The sequence below is a fragment of the Anthonomus grandis genome, chromosome 6 (assembly GCF_022605725.1).
Source record: "Anthonomus grandis grandis chromosome 6, icAntGran1.3, whole genome shotgun sequence".
NCBI lineage: Eukaryota > Metazoa > Arthropoda > Insecta > Coleoptera > Curculionidae > Anthonomus > Anthonomus grandis.
In genome coordinates, this window is record NC_065551.1 from 12,392,500 (window position 1) to 12,412,269 (window position 19,770).

At 32.6% G+C, this 19,770-nt stretch overlaps 1 protein-coding gene across 2 annotated transcripts in view; it reads right to left on the reverse strand.

The window, feature by feature from the left end:
* Positions 1 to 17,309, reverse strand: part of LOC126737351 (trehalase-like) — a 45,659-nt gene extending 28,350 nt beyond the window's left edge. The window contains exon 1 of one of the 2 annotated variants that reach the window (XM_050442214.1): positions 17,151 to 17,309. The gene's annotated coding sequence lies outside the window, so the exon portion shown is untranslated. Of the gene's footprint in view, positions 1 to 2,291; positions 2,389 to 17,150 lie in introns of those variants that run through there. The other variant, XM_050442217.1, reaches the window with a different exon arrangement.
* Between the last annotated feature and the right edge of the window lie 2,461 nt (positions 17,310 to 19,770).

Here is a 19,770-nt window from a genome sequence, read left to right on the forward strand (position 1 = left end):
AAAGTATGAGTTCTACCACATTTAGTACATGAAATAACTTTTTTACCTAGACTTCTACCAGCTCCATGGTGAAGTTGTTCCTGCTTCTGGTTTTGTTTATGTCCATGTCTTGAGCCCTGCTAATTTTGAAGTCTTGTCTCAAATCTCGCTCTGTTATGAATATCATTTATATCCTTGAATGTATCTTCATAGTGCATCTCCCGGCTCTGCTCCTTGGCAAATTCCAAAATTTTGCACTGCTCAATTACTTGGTCTAAAGTTAAAGTGTCATCCTGTAGAAGCTTTTCCCTGAGCATGTTACTTTGAACTCCACAGATAACCAGATACACTTAATTAGACCCTCCTCCAAGGCATAAAATTTACATTTTTGTGCCTGTTCTTTCAAAGCAACAATGAATTGCTCTAGGGTTTGCCCTGCCTGTTGCCTCCTCGTAAAAAATATATAACGTTCATAGGATAAATTTACCTTAGGTTTGAAATGCATCTCAAATTTGCTGAGCAGAGTCTGCAATTTGTCTTTTTCTTCTTGGCCAAATGAAAAGATACTAAAAATTTTAAACGCTTCTTTGCCCACATAGTGTAAAAGTTGAGCACACTGTACTTCTTCTGACTTTTTAGTGACTTCTGAAACCTTTAAGTAATTCTCAAATCTGCTTCGCAATATTCTCCAGTTTTCCGCAACATTCCCTTGCATCCGCATTGGAGAAATACCTCGGCTGTCATCCATTTTAGATTATTTTATTACGAACTTGGGGCCAACTGGGGTATGACTGATGTTACTTATTTTATACTTCATATAAACAAGTCAAACACCAACAACCCAACCTACAACTCACTAAACTTCAGTTGTCTTTTGTCAATATCTGACAAACCATAAATAGGCAATTTCAAAGTATACTCTGGTTGTATAACCTGACAATCGTGTCGAATCCTAATTTTAGAATCCCAGTACAGAATAGTCTTAAGAGCATATCTGTGCGATCTGGAAGAGTCTTTGAGTTGTTTATTTAAGTTCATAATACGTTGAGTATGGTTTTCATTTTCTTCGGTTAGTAAAGTCTTGTCATTAAGCAGAGAGCTTTTACTATGTTTTAGGTAATCAAGCATTGATTTAAGTTTGACAACTCAGCATTTTTTTAATAGCAGTTCTTCTTTTGATGATTGGATGTTGGTGTCCCGTATTTTAATAATTGTCAAATAGACTTTATCATCCAAGGTTTCAGTTCTTTTTTGCAGGCGTTTGATGATTTATTATGCCTAATAAATCTGGTAATTTTAGATCCAAAATTAGATTTTAGATCCTCGAGACCTGCCTTAAGATTAAAAATATATTTGGTTTTTTGTTCCAATTGAATTTTGAGAGATTCATACTATTGGGATACGTCAGTTATAATCTCTACAACTTTTACATAGAAAAAGAGATAGACATGTTCTGAAGGATCAAGGCATCTCAACTCAGGAGCCATAGAATACAAGACTTACACAAGAAAAGTTTACAGTGGTCAGAGGCAATTCTAAAAGGCTCGTCAATTTTAGTATTAAGGCGGTGTTTAAAAATGCATCTTTTATTGCATGATATACATCTTCAATCAATGTGAAGCAACTTTACCAATTTTTAATATCGATAAAATGTAAAATTATATACGATTTTACATTTGGATTTAGTGACTAAAAATATTTTTCAGTCTGATATAAAATTTATTTTTATTCAATAAGGTATTAATCAATTTATATCAGGTCATGTCATTTCTATCAGGATTTTCTCTATCTCTAACACTTTTGGAATTTCTTGGTACCAATTTGGACGAATTATATGATCAAGTAATTACCTACATGGTATAATTAGAAAGTTATTTATATGATATGGAAGAGTGGAAAAAATAGATCTAGTGGCAAACGTAGTATGAGCCGATAGAAAAGTAAAATAAAGAATTATAGATTAAGAAGTATACGCTATACAAATTAATATTAACGATTTTAGTCCGTCAAACATTTGTTCTACGTATTGATAGATCTTTTTTGGTTATTATTTTGGCATCATATGTGACTGACCACGGTGTTCACCTGACTTATATCTTTCTAGTGACAAAGTGAACATTGTAAGTAACATAAAAAAGGATAGTGGACTAAGAGCACAAGAATCAAATCAACCTAGACCCACAGAAAAACAAGAAAGAAAAAAACAATTTTAAAGTGATCACAATAGAAAAATTAAAAGAAATGCTAAAGCTGGTTTTACATTGGTATGATAATGGCCACTTGAGACGCAATACGGTAAATAATGCACATACCTTTTTCTTCCTCTATGATTTACTTATGTTCCACAATTGCTTCGGCAATAAACTACATATAAGTTTAGTGCAATATGTTAAATCTTATAAATATCCCCCTTGTATTGAATAAAGATAAGATAACTGATACGGTAAGTCATCTATTTATTTACCTTTTGAAGGCTTATGGGGATTTTTAAGGACAAGGTCAAGAGGTTCTTCTGTTTGTTTATTTTTTTAAATCTATAGAGTCAAGTTTAGAAACGTTTTATTTCTCTCGAGGCGAAAAAAAAAGTTCTTTATCTTCCTTAAGCTTGTATAAAACGTAACAAGCAAACGATTTAACAAACGCATTTCCCCAAGGAAACATGGGGCTGTCTCTTAGAATAACGTCATTTAAAACGACATTTGGCCTCGCTGAATGTGGGCTATTTGCTCTTTATTTATCTCGAAGCCATTTTTAGGAATTGGTCTTTTTTATGCCAATTTGTTTGATAAAGTGACCGAAAAAAGGAGGAGATCGGACTGTTTGCATGATTTTGTTTGATTTGTGGAAAAAAGTTTGCGTTTCAGGATTTATTGACGATATAAAATTACATTTTTATTATCATAAGCTCACTCCTACTAATTTAGTCCTTACATCCTTGCTTCTTGTCCAACCTAACTAATTCTCTTGAGAGCATTTTGTCTAATTTGGTCGGAATCGAACCACACATTTATTTTGTATTTATCTATGTTTCACTCATAAACTAATGCAATGATCGCGAATTATAAACTGAAACCAGCAGAATGGCTTTTATTTAAAAAATAAGCTTAAAACTAGTACATTTCGTTAGGGCTGTATGATTATAATTGATTTTACAATTATGTGAAAACCTCCTAAGAAAGCATAAAATAAAATTCGCTGATACTGCTTATGCTGCAAAATGAATGCTTAGATGTACTATAATAGGGATGGGTTTATGCACATAACTCCTGCTCCCTTAAGATTCTTCAACGTCCTCGTTGATGTTCTGTAGGGTCTTTAAAAGAATCACTTTATGTTTCCTTTGCCGCAAATAAATAACAACTATAATAACTATTACAAGTATAAGGAATAATACAAAAGTACTAATTACATGGCTTTTTGCTGGAACAAAATCTTTATATATAATGAGCTCTCTAAGATCTTCTTGGATTTTTTCAGGGTGTATTAAATGCTTAAGTTGTAACTTCAGGGAAAGATTTGGATTTATTACAGATTTTTGAATTTCAGTTGTTTTAATAGTAAGATTATTTGATTGTATGAAATATTTATGTTGACCAATAATTACATTGCATTGACTTTGTATGTGTGAGCCCTATTAAATTGTATTTTACATACTGAAAACAATTTTCAAAAATAGTTTCAGGATTTTTTATACAAAATAGAAGAGCCTTATTATAATTTAATATATGAATCTGATACTTATTGTTTATCTTTGCAAATGTAGTCTGTTAATAAATTACAACCATTTATAATGGGATCGATACATATCCATTTAGTATTTATCTCTAAACATCTTGTGTACCATAAGTTGTTACAATAAAATTTGCTTGGACTAACTAAAATTGTTTCATTTGATAAAGGAATGGGGTATGCAATTTGTAGCTTACAAGTTTTTATTCAAAAACAGGGATCTTAACCACTAAAATTGCCATGTCATCAGGTAAAATTAATCCTGTTTTACAGACTGATTGTAAGTTCTGTTATATGCCTTATGGGACATAAAAGATTTTTTGGATATTGAATTTCTAAATATTTCCAAATTTCTTTATTATTCAAAATTTCGAGATCTAGACTTTCTAAATGGGCAAAAGTTAACGTGCGCAATAACTTTTTTAGGTAAGGGTGCACAATTTTAATTTGTAAAATTTGATTTTGCATTTCTACTAAAAGCCTAATGGTGTCGTTTAACATATTTACGTTAGCTTTAATTTTCTTAGAGTTTTCATTTATTATATTTACATTTTCCTGGAATCTAGCAGTTATATGACCGGCGAATGAACTTAGTTCATTAATCTTATGCATCGAATTAATTTGATTACTTTTGAAAACTTGCATGTGTTGGTTTATATTCTCTAAGGCATCATTTTTTTAAATTACCGGTAAGGAAGTTAATGTAGCTTCTAAGAAAGATTACTAATCCGCGTTTTTTCCGAGATAAGGAGTTAATGAACTTAGTTTCTCATAAGAATCATATGTGTTATTTAATTCCTTATTTGCCTGTAGGAAAAGCGATTTTATGGTATTATTATATCTATTTGTAAAATGATTAAATATATAGAGATTATAGAAGTTACTAAAGTAAACCTAATTCTAGTTAAGTTAGTAGGTGCTATATTCTCAATATAGAATCATTCGGTAGTGGATCTACTTGTAGAGCGTTGATCTTGGGAATTCGGTTTAGGCTGTAAAGGTAAAGGATTTTTCCTTAATCTCTTAATTTTTCTAAAATGACCCGTTACTTGTTTTTTTTCTTAAAAAGTCCAGTAAAAGTATTGTTTTTGACAGATTTAAGTTTAGTCGATATAAATCATGGGTTAATTTTATTCCTATAGGGATTTTTTCTATAGATCGTTTGACCTTCAGATAGTTCAGGAATAGTGTAGTTTTGGACTGGGTTTTATGTGTCTATTCAAACACTTTTTGGTGAAATGGTATAAGTTAATTTTTTCGTTTTTCAGTATATTGTTCATAAATAGCTAAATTGTTATTTATATTGGGTTCGTTGAGGTAAAGTTTATAAAGTAAAGAAAAAGAAGAAAAACCTGTCGTTTAATACTTTGATTATACACTAACATGGCTGGAATCATTAAATTTTGTGAGCTTTCTTCAGGATTTTTCATTTTTTGGGTTTTTAGTTTTTCAAGGAGCGTATAGTGTAACGCTCAATTGCAGTGGCGCACCGAGAAAATGTGCTTGGGAGGGGTTTTGGGAAAAAGAAACAAGACCTCCACGGAAACGAAATTTTTTTGGGTGCTACGCCCAAAACAAACACATTTCGGACATTCACTTTTAGTTTAAGTAAAAATAATTAAAGTTTAAAAATGCCAAAAGTTAATATGTACCTATAAGCTATAGTTACAGCTAGTCCCAATAAATTTAGTTACGACTCCAGAAAGTTTTTGGATTATTTTGAGCAACTTAATCCATTTAGTTGCTATATTTTTCTTCAAATTTATTTAGACAAGACATTTAAGAATTGAGTGACATTGTGAAGTTGCCTCAGAGAAAAACGAAATACAATATACAAATCAAATTTAGGTAAAAACTGCCTTAAGTCGTAACTAAATTTCTTGGGCCCAGCTGTACCTATAAATACGAATATTAACAGTATATTTAAAATAAAAAGATCGTAATTAATATAAAACATACCTTCTATCGGGCTTAATGGCCGTCGTGCATTGGAATTTCTTCCTGACGTTTCGCTAGCGCGCGTGGCTACTGGCTAGCTTCCTCGAAAGGCTTCCTCAGAGGTGCTTCCATTGCCGATGTTGGAATGTTGGAAGCGGACTGACTGACAACATCGGCGACGGCGATGGAAGCATCTCTGAGGAAGCTAGCCACGTGCGCTAGCGAAACGTCAGGAAAAAATTCCAACGCACGACGGCCATTAAGCGTAATAGGAGATATTTCTCTATATAGAAAACTCCGGCCGCGAAAGGAAAACCTAACGAATTTTTTTGAATATAAAACATATTTTATTTTTAAAAGGAAATGTAGATACAAATGACAAAATATGCATTTAAAGTAAAATATCCAAACGACGTTGTTTTAGAGCCAATTGGTTTAATACGTCTTCTTCTTCTATTTGAGTGTCGGGGTGAACAAACATCAAAGCTAAACCATTAAGCCTTTCTTCACCAGTGGAATTTCTTAAATACGTTTTAAGCAACTTTAATGAAGAAAAGGACCTTTCACACGTACATGTTGTTACAGGTAAGGTAGCCATAATCAAAAGTAAATCATGAATAATTGGAAATAAATTCTTATTGCATATATCTAAAGTTTCAATTGCATTTTGTGGCTTTGGTTCAGTACCTAATAAAAACTGTTTCCAAAGTGTAATTTCTCCTCTTATATTTGAGTCACAATTGCTGTCATTAAGTTCATAAAAATCTACCAAAGTTTTTATTGATTTAATTACCTCCTCGTCAGATTTTAGGTTTAGTAAGTCCTGAAATGGATTTAAAACATTTTTGTGGGTCACAAATCTATCATTTATAGACTGTATATTTTCGTCAAAAAAAGGAATAAAAACTGACCTTTTGTAGTATTCTTCTGGAGATGATGCAGGCACATTATTTCTTTTCGTTTGAGAACTTACTGTTCTTGGGACAGATATAATTATATCAAATTCGTTACAAAAATCTGATACTTGTCGAAAAATATTGGCAAAAACATCATCTGCGTTTTGTCTTAACTGTTGTAGCGATTTTTTTGTCTTTTCTGCAGAGTCAACAGCTAAACGTAGGTCTAGATTTACGGTTTGAAGGTATTTGCTAAGCGGTAACGTGAATTCAAATATCGAGTTAACAACATAAACACTCAATAAAAAATTAGATTTGCAAATAGCGGATGACAGCAACTGAGCATCAGTCGCAGTTTTCTTGTCTGTCCAATTTGTAATAATTACCAATGCCTTAATTATGGCAAGAAGTAAAGAAATAAATGCACGAACTGAATCATGTCTTTCAACCCACCTTGTAGCACACAGTCTTTTTAATTTTTCGACACTTGGCTTCTCATCTAATTGTTCCATTTCATTTGCTAAAACGTGTTGTCGTTTGGGAAAATTAAAAAAATTGTAGGTAGACTCTATGGTTCCCATACAATTTCGAATATCGGGTAATGCACATCATTGAGATAGATTAAAACTATGGGAGCAACAATGCACATACATAGCCCGGGGATATTCTTTCCGAATAATGGCTTGAACACCCTTTATGTAGCCACTCATTGAACTTGCTCCATCATATCCTTGTCCTACTATATTTTTCCCATTTAATCCTATCTCTCGTATAAAGGAACAAATAGTATGAGCTAATGCAGCACCAGTGGTTTCAGTTACAGGAATAAATTGTAAAAATTCTTCATGAACTTTATTATTTTCTACGAATCTAGTGCAAAATGATAATTGAATTGTACCGCTAATATCAGTCGTTTCATCACACAGAATACTAAAAAACTTGGCATCATTAACTCTTTTTACCATTTTTTCTAAAATAATGGTATTGAATGTAGAAATAATTTCATTTTGAATTCGCCAACTGATGTAAGTAGCATTTTGTCCGGTAGATTTTAAGTGATTGGTCAAAATATGATCTCCTGCCTCAACCCTGAATTTTAAAAGAGACCGAAAATTTCCTTCTTCTTTATGTGGTGGTGAATTGAAATCCAACGATCCAAAATCGCGATGGCCTCTAAAAGACAGTCCCATTTTAGCAAGAAAAATAGCTGTCTTAATAATAGGTTTAAGAGACTCTCTTTTTTTTTGTATTTGCAATTTTCTTCCTTTATCAAGCATTAACTGAATATTTTCCTGTTTGCCGGTATACGTTGCTAAAAAGTTAGCTGCTTTCTCTAAACAACTTTTATGATACAGATTTTCTGAATGTTTCTTAAAATCTTCCCTCGGATTTTTCCAATTTCGAAATGGTGTCTTAACTAATTTTCCTGCACTAGACCCCTGTTGCCCAACAACTGTGGAAAATAACACACAAAACTTGCAAAAGGCTGCATCTAATGATGGAGAATATACCAGCCAATTCCAGTCAGTCATCCAACCAATTTGAAATTTCAAATTCCTCGGACCAGAAGATGGAAACTTGAATTTATAAGAATCGGGAGTCCAAGGCTTTTCTAGAAGCCTTTTCTTAGTAACATCATCCACCTGAAAGAAATCCGCATTTACCAATATTTAAAAATTATTATTTCTCACACCGAGAAATAATAACCGTCTTGGCGAACAACTGAACAACAAATATTCGCTTGGCTGTATTTACTAACCGTTTTAGAAAAATAAAAACCAAAATCAAATTCTACCGACTGCTGACTTTGACTTTGCACTGTTTCACAAGATGAAGTGGAAGCTATTTCGTTATCCTCAGTATGAGGTTTCGGCCCATGCACCTATAAAAAATACCGGAAAAACGCAATAAGGTTCCTTGGTTTGTGGCAAAAACTTTATCTAATAATCAAATCAAATACTCTAGGCAAATTATACTAGGTTATTGGTAATGGCAATTCGACCTATTCGCTGAAAATGGTAATTCTAGAGGTTGTTATAAATTAATCTGCATATAAACTCGGGATTGGAAATGAGCGATTTTTGAGATATCGGCAATTAAAAATTCTTTAATACTCCAAATCTACATCTAACAGCATTTTATTTCTATTAGATTAAAAAATTTCCTATCACATTTTTATCCAAAATATTTACTTATTTAGTAATTTAGTTCGACAGCTTTCAGAAAAGCCAAGTAAGTTCTAAAAGATAAATAGTAGGTATCCTTTTTCTTTTAGTTTTTTTTGGTTGGTCCGTTAGTATGCACCAACTTTTCAATAATTCTTAAAGTGCAAATTAATATTTTTCAAACCCCTCACTTGTGACTCCCAGTTTATGGGGATTTATTTATCACAAATAATCTCTTTCCACTTTGAGGGGATAGATCGAAATACTAATCACATCACCCATCACCCTGTATCCTGTATGTCATGCTAGTCATACTTAATTACTTATATTATAAAATAATTATATTATGCAAACAAACCTTATTTGCTTCTTTTGGGTCCAATCTTGGCCTTTTAATTACAAATTTATCCATGATAAATAATTAATGAACAAACACAAAACACAAAGCATTGCCAGTATGCCAGTATTGCCACTTGCCACTCCACTAATGACGCAACAAAATTTTATAAAAACGTAAATACGAATTCTGTGATTCCCCGAAAGCAAAATCTCGGTCTCGATAGGCTACGGCGCGCTCCAGCTAAAGGGGTACCGGAGAACTTAAATTTGATTTACTTGCTGCTTTGCTACGGGGAGCATTTGAAAATTGATTTATCCCTTCACTATTATAATTATTATAGAAAATGGATTACTGCGGACATTTTCTGATGCAAAATCTAATCCTACTAAAACTAATAAAATTCTTAAATTATATTTTTAAATAGGTATTTTCTATTAATATTATTTGTAATTATTTTTTTCTTTTAGAGGTCCTGCAGTCCTGGGGGGGGGGGGTTTAACCCCTAAAACCCCCACTCGGTGCGCCACTGCTCAATTGAGCTATTGGATGTGGAATTACCAGGAGTAGTGTAGTGTACGTCTATATACAAGAGTTCACAAAATTCTTTAAATAATCGGTTTTTAAACTGGGATCCTTGATCTACGACAATTTTCGTTGGTGTATTATGATGAGAGAAATAATGTCGGTCAATAATTTATTAATGACGGTCGTAGCATTTTTATCTGAAATATAATATGCTTGAGCATGTTTGGACAAAGAATCGATGATTGTTAAAAAGTAACAATTTGAAAATTGGAATAGGTCGAGGTGTAGTGTTTTAAATGGCTTTTCAGAGAGTAGTGAGCCTTCATAATTAATTTTATACGGATGTCTTTTGTTTTTGCTTTGTAAGCAAATTTCACATGTACTTATGAGAGTTGTTATGGTTTCACGCATTTGAGGCCAATAATATTTTTGTTTTAGCTGATTGTATGTTTCGGTTATGCCATTGTGATTCTTTTGATGATATTCTGAAATTATGCCTTTTTGTTGCTCTTGGTTTTCAATGTCAGTTAAATAAATATTTGAAATATGAAGCTTCACACTAGCGTTAAGGTTGGCGGCAATATATTTCTGAAATTCATGTTTTAAATCGGAATTTGGAATATACAAGACAAAATGTATATCAATGAATATCACAGGTCGGATAATTTCTTTAAGGATTCTGCTAAAATGTTCTGAAAGTCTATGTTTTTCGACTTTGACAAAATGGTGGTTCTTTTTAAATGGTTTGGTATATTTATGCAGGAATTTATTTCCAAACTCTATAACTAAACGTGAGGATGAATAATTTACAGGGAGTTCAGAGATTGGTAAATATTTTCTGTCTGTATCATTGTTAGAGTGTACCGTAGCATTAGAGTCATCTTTTCTAGGGTCATCGGCATTATTTTGAGATTGGTCAAGGGTTTCAGCGATAACTTTGTTATATCTTCCATTAGAAGCGAAATCAGCGAGATCATAATCAGCAAGATTAGCAACTGTGTTGTCGATATTAGGGGCTATTGACTAGTTTTTTTTCTAGGACGTTTATGTCGACACGTGAAAGAGCATCGGTAACGAAGTTTTCTTTGTATTTTAAGGAATAAAGCACTAAAAACTTTTAAGCAAACGAAACTTTCAAAACATGATAAAGCTTATAATCAATTAAGAATTTTCACTACAGCTGCAATAAGAAGGAGAAGAAAGTATACTTAAGTACAAAATTTTAAAAATCATCGTACAAAAAGAAATGGCAGGAGCTACGTAGATTACAGCTCATAAAATTAGGAAATAATGTGTTACCAGAAAATTTAAGTAGTCCTAATAATATAAATGAGTTTTCTGTGCTATCTTCAAAAGATAACAACACCCCATCACCTGAAATTTTTAATTTTTATGATAATAACATTATACAAAAAAATGTAAACAATTCTCTCTTTAATTTTTTGTTATCAAACTAAGATGAAATATCGCAAATATTGCGACTAATAAAATCCGAAGCTACTGGTGCAGACTCCCTTAATATAAATATGATCAACTTTGCTGTCCATTTATATTTCCTTTTATTTCACATATTATAAATAAATGCATATTAAACTCCTATTTTTCGGTTGCATGGAAACAGGCACATCCTATTCCTCTTTCAAAAAATAAAAATCCTGCCGAGCTCTATCATTTGCGTTGTGTAAGCATACTACCTACACTTTCAAAAGTACTGTACTTTTTCAAAAGTACTAAAAATTATGGAAAAACAAATTACATAATTTTTACAGCAGTATAGTATTTTACCGAAACATCAATTAGAGCTGGCTATAGCTGTGAACAGCCTTAGCGCACATAACATATGATATTATTAAAGCCATGGGTGAAAATAAAATAACTGTTCTAGTTTTTCTCGATATCAGTAAAGCGTTTGATATGCTAAATCACAGACTTTTAATCTCAATCTTGCAATATATAGGGTTCGACGTAAATGCTCGTTGTTTTATCAAATCGTTTTTAACTAATATAACACAGAAAGAAGTATATAATAATCAATACTCGGAATCAAGTCTGATTACTAATGATGTGCCTCAAGGTAGCATAATTGGCCCTTTGCTTTATACCATTTATACTGTTAACTTTTCTTATGTATTAAAAATTTCAAATCTCACTTTTACGCCGACGATACGCAGTTATATTTCTCTTTTTCTTGAAACGAAGTTGAGCTAGCTGTAAATTATATAAATTCTGATTTGTCAAATTTTTTAAACACCTCGAAGGATCGTGCTTAAACTCGATCCCAATAAATCATCTGTTTTATATATTGGCAACCTTAACCAAGTTTCCCTCTCTCTGATTCCTGAAAGTGTTTAGGTCTAGTTATGGATTCTAAACTAAGATTTACAGATCATATTACATCAAAACTTCGATTGGCCTACTCGAATCTAAAACTTATTTACGGTTACAAAAATTTTCTGCCACTCTGTATTCGCCAAAATTTGGGCGAATATTTAGTACTAAGCCATTTTAACTATTGTAATAGTGTCTACAACTCATGTCTTAATAGTTTTGATTAATACAAAGTACAATAATTGCAAAAGCATGTATCAGACTTACCTATGACCTAAATATAACAACTAGAATTATACCGTATCTTCGAACATCTAATTGGCTAAATATGAATAATCGACACAAACTTCGGTTGTATTGTTTTGGTTTTAAAATTATAAAATATAAAACGTCATGTTATCTTTATGAAAAATTGCGATTTAGAAGGGATATCCATAGGCTTAAGCCTACGACAAAGAGATACTCTGACAGTGTTCAAACATCGCAAAGAACTCTTTAAAAAATTATTCTTCTATCATTTGCCCAAATAGTTTAATACCTTAACTAATAACTACATTTATATCTGTTTCGGTTTTTAAAAAGTATATAAAAAAATCACTCTTTGATTCGCAGTAAGTGATATTGTCATAGTCGGTCGTTTTGGATTTATCTAATAACTTATTTTCCCCCTCTAGCCCCACGGCATCAAGATGTCTGTAATTTTTTTTCTTTTATTCCAATTTTTTATTGTTAAGGTCTCTAGTATCTGATAAGTGGAACATGTGGTACCTGCCTGGTAACATTTTGCTCCCTACTTCTGTATATAGATTTATTAATATGTATTAGTGTATATGTGTATATATAGTTATCCAGTGGAAGAAGCGGTTAAAAGCAAGATTTATCAAGTAAACAATATTTTTATTTAAGTTAAAGCTAAAACAGTATTCAGTAGTCTTATGTGAAAGTAACTGAATGGCTGCAATTCTGTACATCCCATTGTACAACCAAGAAAATACTATGCTAAGTTATATAAATATTGTAATTGTAATTAATTTGTTTGGTGAAACAATAAATAAATAAATAAATAACACTAGGCATGGAAAGCTCTATATTAACCAAGAAAGCAGTTAAGATACTTATCTCTTTTGCCATTACGCTCAGCGCATAGCCGTATTCAATATTTCAATATGCTTTCCAATCCAATCTTTGATAAATTTGCACCCTCAAAAAAAAGCAAATTTTTCAATGACTCAAGCTTATCGTCATTATAAGATATCGAAATATCATTATCAATTCTGTTACCAAAAGTAGGATTATTTTGGATATTTATATTTATCAAGAAAACTATTTCTCAAGCAGGTCCAGTGCATCGTGCGTTTTATAAACAAATATTTGTTTAGTTTTCGCACCAAATACTACCACATACCTACTCATAGAACTCTATAGTTTATTGGCATAGGTATACGATGTATTTGTCAAAAATAAATTTCTAACCTGCAAATGTCTGCCACAGGGACTGGATGTAAACGAAAGTATGTTTTTAAAGAGCCTAAGAATTCTGAAAACCTTTTTTGTTTACCCTTGTGATTCCCGCAAGAAAATTCTATGTAAGGGATATCCGTTCTTTAATTATGTCAACCACAACAATGCTCTACATATACGAGAAGTTTATTCCTCAAATTAAAAAGCATGTCAATTAAATGATCAAGCCTCAAGTGAGATTAAAACTAATAATAGCCAAAAGCTCGATGAATTGGAGATATAAATTAGAGAAATTAATGCAGAAGTTACGAGTATCAGAGCTATTTTTTTATATTCACTTGATTATATTGACTATTTTATTCCTTTAAAAAATACTATACCATGAAATTTTTATTAGGTCTCATAGGTACTGAAAGAAACATAAGAAGTTTGTTTAGTTCCTCTGGCAAAGATGGCAGGATGCACGTCATTGATAGCACAAACAGGGTCTTATCTAAAATATCTGAAATGCAAAAAAAACTGTAACTCAATGTTGTTTTATCTGTCTGAGAATGCTAAACAAGGTAACCTGCGTAATCTTAAAAATATTTGGAAACATATCTGGAGGATTTAGGCAAGCCTACATTTTTGACGGCTGCTATCTTATGTTTCCAATAAGAAATTTAAAAATCTAGCAACACCAATTAATCTTTTTCGAGAAAATCGTTGTTAAACGAAAGCGGATCTTAAAGCACGTAAGATAATCAACCTAGAAGAGAATAACAGAAGGGAGGGCTGTATCTCAGCATGAGGAGGCTATATCCAGCAATTCCTATAATAAATTCAGTTTATTACATTAATATAAGTTTGTTTATTGTAAATAAATTTTAGTTTAACAATTCAATATTAAATAGAAATTAAAATTAAAGCAGTCACGACTCACTTCGCTTTTTCTATTTCTACAGGAGAACGAAGATGGGATTGGATTGGCAGAAATTTCTTTGTAGCCAAGAATCATTAACATCACCGACCTTCTCCTTCAAAAATTCGATTTATTAAGAATTTAAATGTAGGGATTTCTTTTCGATTGATATTATTTCTCATATGTCTCTGAAGTTTGTTTAATGATTATGAAGAAGTTTGTTTAATGATTATGACCAATTTTCTAGGCTGATTGTAAAGCACTGAAAATAGAGTGCTATCTGCGTTAAGTAACTGTTAGAGAGTCTTCACTCAGAGATAATGTAATTTTTTTTTGCAAATATAAACACGAAAAAGAAAGTGAAACATTCCTCCTAAGGTATTTTATAATGAAATTAGGTCTATGTCGGCAATCACCCCCTAATAAAACTTTTCTACAGAGTACTTTTATTAACTTTTCTTGCCATAGATTCTCTATATCTATGTATTATGACAAATTGTTATCCCTGGACGTAAATAAGGAACCCTGATGGTATTCCTTGTATTCTTATCAAACACTGTGCTTTTATACTTGCTCGGCCACTTTTTATAATATTCAATATTTTTATAGTGAAGTTTTTCTAAAATTTTGGAAATCAGGTTGCATTACAACTATCTTTAAGTTAGGGGCAGCTCGCAAGTACCTAATTATATACCCATAAGCATTTTAGCCTGTATCGCCAAGTCTTCAAGACCCTAGTGTGATTCTGTCTAAAGGGCTATTTTATCGACCAACAAGTGATTGTTTTTTAATTTTTTCCGTAATATTCAACTGAATTTAACATACTTATCTTTGCTGCTTGCCTGCTGAAATCAATGGAAAAGTTTGCAATGTAGATGCCCTTTATACAGATTTCTCCAAAACATTTGATAGAGTTAATCATGAAATCTTAACAAGTTGGACATTTTTGGAATATATGGTTAGCTTTTAATAAGCTTAAAGTCTTACCTAACAAACAGAACACAAATGGTACGAATTAGAAATTTTCATTCGGTGGAGATGAAACTCCCTTCTCGAGTACCACAGGTTCACATCTTAATCCATCACTCTTTAACATTTATGTTAATAATATCTCATGTTGTTGTCTTTATACCAATTTTCTGTTGTTCAATATGGTTGCAGATAATTTAAAGTTGTATATGAGGGTTTAAAGAGTAGATGATCGCATTAAGTTACAGTCAGCCCGACTGTGCTTGGTTTAATGGGGTGTTCAAAATGCTATGGAGCTAAACGTCAAGAAGTGTCATTTGATGGTTTTTAGTCGTGGTTTAGAAATATAATTGAGCGTTTCTGGAACATAAATGAATGATCCTTTGATTAGTATATCCGAAATTAGAGACTTGGGAGTTATACTTGATGATCAGTTGTCATTCTTACCTCACATGCCATCCATTATCACATTTTTTTTTTAAATCTTGGGTTTTATTAAGCGTTGTACAATTGATTTGCTTAATGAAATATCTATCAAATTATTATTCGGCGGTTTTGTGCGCTTACAAATGAATTATTGTTCATCTGTTTAGAACCTTCATATTCAAAAGTCATCAAAAACGTGCCGCATAAGTTTTTATGATATATTTTGTTTAGGGAATATTAGTCTATAGATGATATTAATTTTCATGAGGTACAGGAATCTCTTAATATTACAACTCTCCAGATCTGTGTATACATTGTGATCTAGACATGTTTTATAATTTATTGCACTCGTTGAGTTTTAGCCCTGAGTTTACGGGAAGCACAATCTAGACGTACAAGACATAACCAATTTTTTACCTTCCTACCACCGAACTATAACTTCAACATGTTCAATTCCAAGGGATTTCGACTTACGAATCAGTATGCTGACAAGCTTAAATGTTTTTCGAATAAAGGTGTATTTACGCGACAGCTCACTGACTATCTATAATGAAAAAAATATGAAATTGTGAGTGTTGGGATGATTGTTCTACTCATTCACAAGTGCAAAGTATGCTCTAGAAGACCTGTCCTAACTCTATCCGAAACACTATTGAGAAGTCTGACCAATAAATAATGAGGAATCCGGCTTGAGTTGTCTAAAAAACTGTCTTAAAACCGTTGTAATTTAACAAAATTGAAATGCTATGAAATGCTTTAATATATGCACTTCAGGCAATTTTTCGGCTCTGATAAGCCCGGAAAACGTTTTGAAAATGACGTAATTTCGCAAGAAAATCTCTATTTTATGTCATATAACAAAAAAAGAAAATGTCAAATCCCTTAATAATTCCGCGATTGCCTCGCATGCATCAAGGAAAACTCGGATTTCATGGAAAGCGTATGTTTATATAAGTACGATAAAACGTTTGTTTTCTTCTTGGGGTCGCTCTGGTTTTATTTGGAACGTTTACGCCTCCCTCCCCGGTGTATTTTATTCCGTTTGTAGCAGATATTTCGAGGGTTAAACGGTTTCTCCTTAGATGGAGATTGTTCAACCCCGTTTTGCCGTTTTATAGCGACGCCTGCGATAATAACGAACCCCCGGAAACCGGCCTATTTATGAATGAAACATATAAAGGGCGAGATTATGTTTTTTTTTTTGAAAAAAATAACATGAACATTTATATAATTGGATAAAAACGGAACAAAAGCTTGTTATTTTTGTTTTTTTTTAATTATTTCCTTGAACTAGTTTTTACTTTAATCGTCTGCTTTTTGTTTCATAGCCGTCCTAAAATATTCTTTGTACTAGCATGGATAAGCATAGGATAGCATACGCCGTAGCTTTATAGATTTCTGAGATTTCTTACATTAAAAAAGTGACTATTTATCCTTAACTAAACATATACTTATAAATATTTCAACTCTTAAAAACGTAATAAAATACTTACAGGTTACCTTTAAACTCCCAAAAACTCCTTCTATTTAGCCATTTCCGATAAAGATATTTACAAAACCACAAATTATTAACGATTGTCTAAAATTATGCATAAAAACCCCAACAACCTTCTAATCTATTAAAACAAATAAAACCCGATAAGATAATACTATTTTACTGTAGAAAAAAAAACAATTTATTTTAATATTCAATAAATGTTAACAACTAATATGGTCTCGGCCATAAATCGTAGCGCTAATTTGAATTATTTATCTAAAAAGGTAATTTCTCTTATATAACTGAGACGTGCAACACGTGAAGTTCATTAGTTTTAATTGATATTTGATACGTTCAAAGCATATTAAAAAAATTGAGTTTATACGGACGTAAAACCCATAATCAAATGAACTAAACGAAAATAGAAAAAAGCCAAATGTCATCCCACCACGGGGGAGTTCGCGAGGCGAAACTTAATTTTGAGGCCCGTGTCGGAGGCACGTAAGGAGAAAAACAAACATTGACGTTCCGACACTCAAATTGATCAAATTAGACGTAACGCATGTTTGTGTATCTTATTGAGTGACACACGGACTACATATAGGTAGAGTTTATTAGTTTTCTTTTTGAGTCCGTAAAAGATTTATGTGATTTATTTCTGTATTAAACCTTTGAAAAACATATTTTTCTTAATAATATATGCTATTTGTTTCATAATAGTAGCTATATTAATATCTGAGATATTAGCCTAAGAAGGGAGTAGTCACCTTAAAAATAAAACTTACTCCTTGATCTTCACTGAACAAAAATTTCTATATCTCAAAAACTATGGTTTGGACTGGTTTTTATCTTTAACATCATTTATGTTTTCCAAGTATTATGTTTTTTATTAATTTGATAAGAGTTCCTGCGTTAACTTGTCAGTTACAAGTCTCACATATACAAGGCCGGGGTAAAAAGTTTCGGGCCTGATAAAGAAAAACTACTTTTTTCATTTTTTTTTGCTTTATTTTTCAACATAATCTACATCAAGATTAATAAATTTTTTATAACGGTGCTCTAATGCAGTGATTCCATTTTTATAGTCCGATTCATCAAGTCTCCTAAAATACTCATTTGTAGCATTGACAGATGAGTTATCCTCGTTGCTCTCAAATTTTTTACCTCCAAGCCACTTTTTAAGGTTAGGAAACAGATGATAGTCGCTGGGGGCTAAGTCTGGCGAATATGGTGGAATATTGGGGAAACAATTCGAACTTGGGGAAACAATTCGTTGATTTTAGCCATCGCAACGACCGACGAATGAGCAGGTGCGTTCTCATGATGAAACAAGATTTTTTCTTCGCCAGGTGAGGTCGTTTATTTTTCACTTCGTCCTTCAAACGTTGCAATAACTATGCGTAGTATTGACCATTGATAGTTTTTTCCTTCTCTAGATAATCAATTAAGGTAATTCCTTTTGCATTCCAAAAAACAGTTGCCATAACCCTATTTGCCTATAAAATTGTCTTTGCCTTCATTGGGGCTGGTTCACCTGAGCCAATCCATTGTCTCGACTGTTGTTTACCTTTAGGAGTGTAGTGGTAAATCCAAGTTTCATCCATAGTTATAAATAAGTAAAGGTTTCGCTTTTACAGCGCCAAATTTTCCATTAAAACAGTTTTTCGGTTCAATTTTTGATTTCAATTCAACCTAGCACAGAGCTTTTTCATACTCAAATGTTCATGTAAAATATTGAGTACACGTTCAGTTGACATCCTAGTAGCCTCAGCTAATTCACTTACTTTTAATCTGCGGTCTTTCATCATTATTTTATGAATTTTTTCAATTATTTCGGGAGTCGTGACGTTAATAGGGCATCCTGAACGTTGTTCGTCGAAAGTGCTCGTTTGAGCTTTCTTAAATATAGAAACCCACCGTTTAATCAATGAATATGGCGGCGAAGCGTCTTTCAGTGTGCAATCCAGCTCTTCTTTCATTTGAAGTAGTGTTAGGCCATTTAAATAGAAGAATTTGATGGCACTTCTCTGATTTTTCCATTTTCACGTAAGCAATCGAGGTGCCTTGTTTAATCGTCTCTCAAATATCGACCACCATCTACTTGAAAATGTATATACAAGCTAGTGAGATACAAGTCAACTAATACTATAGAACAGAAGTCAAATATTAGACCTGCTAGCGCCATCTCTAAGTCAGGCCCGAAACGTTTCACCCCGCCCTCGTATTGAATACAAACTCAAAAGATGTCAGGATGTTGGGCTTTATATCCCACTTCCTGCCAACTACCTTTTGAAGTTGCCACAAGATGGCGATTCCTTTGACTGCCTCGGTGACATGTTTACTCCACGTAAGCTTGCTGTCTAGCTACACGCCTATAGGTACTTGACCTCTTGTTTGATGTGAGGTTTCTGGTACATTAATGGCGGCCTTAATCCTCTAAAATTTCTCCTTTTCGTAAAAAATATGAGCTCTGTTTCGTCAGGATTAACAGAGAGGCCCATTTTCGTGCACCACGTTTGGATGATCCTGCATGCGATCAGACACTACATCACTGAATTTGCCTATGACTCGAACAAGTTTATTATCCTGCCATAGAACCCTTCCTGCTCAAGGTGCCTTAGGAGACTGTCCATAAC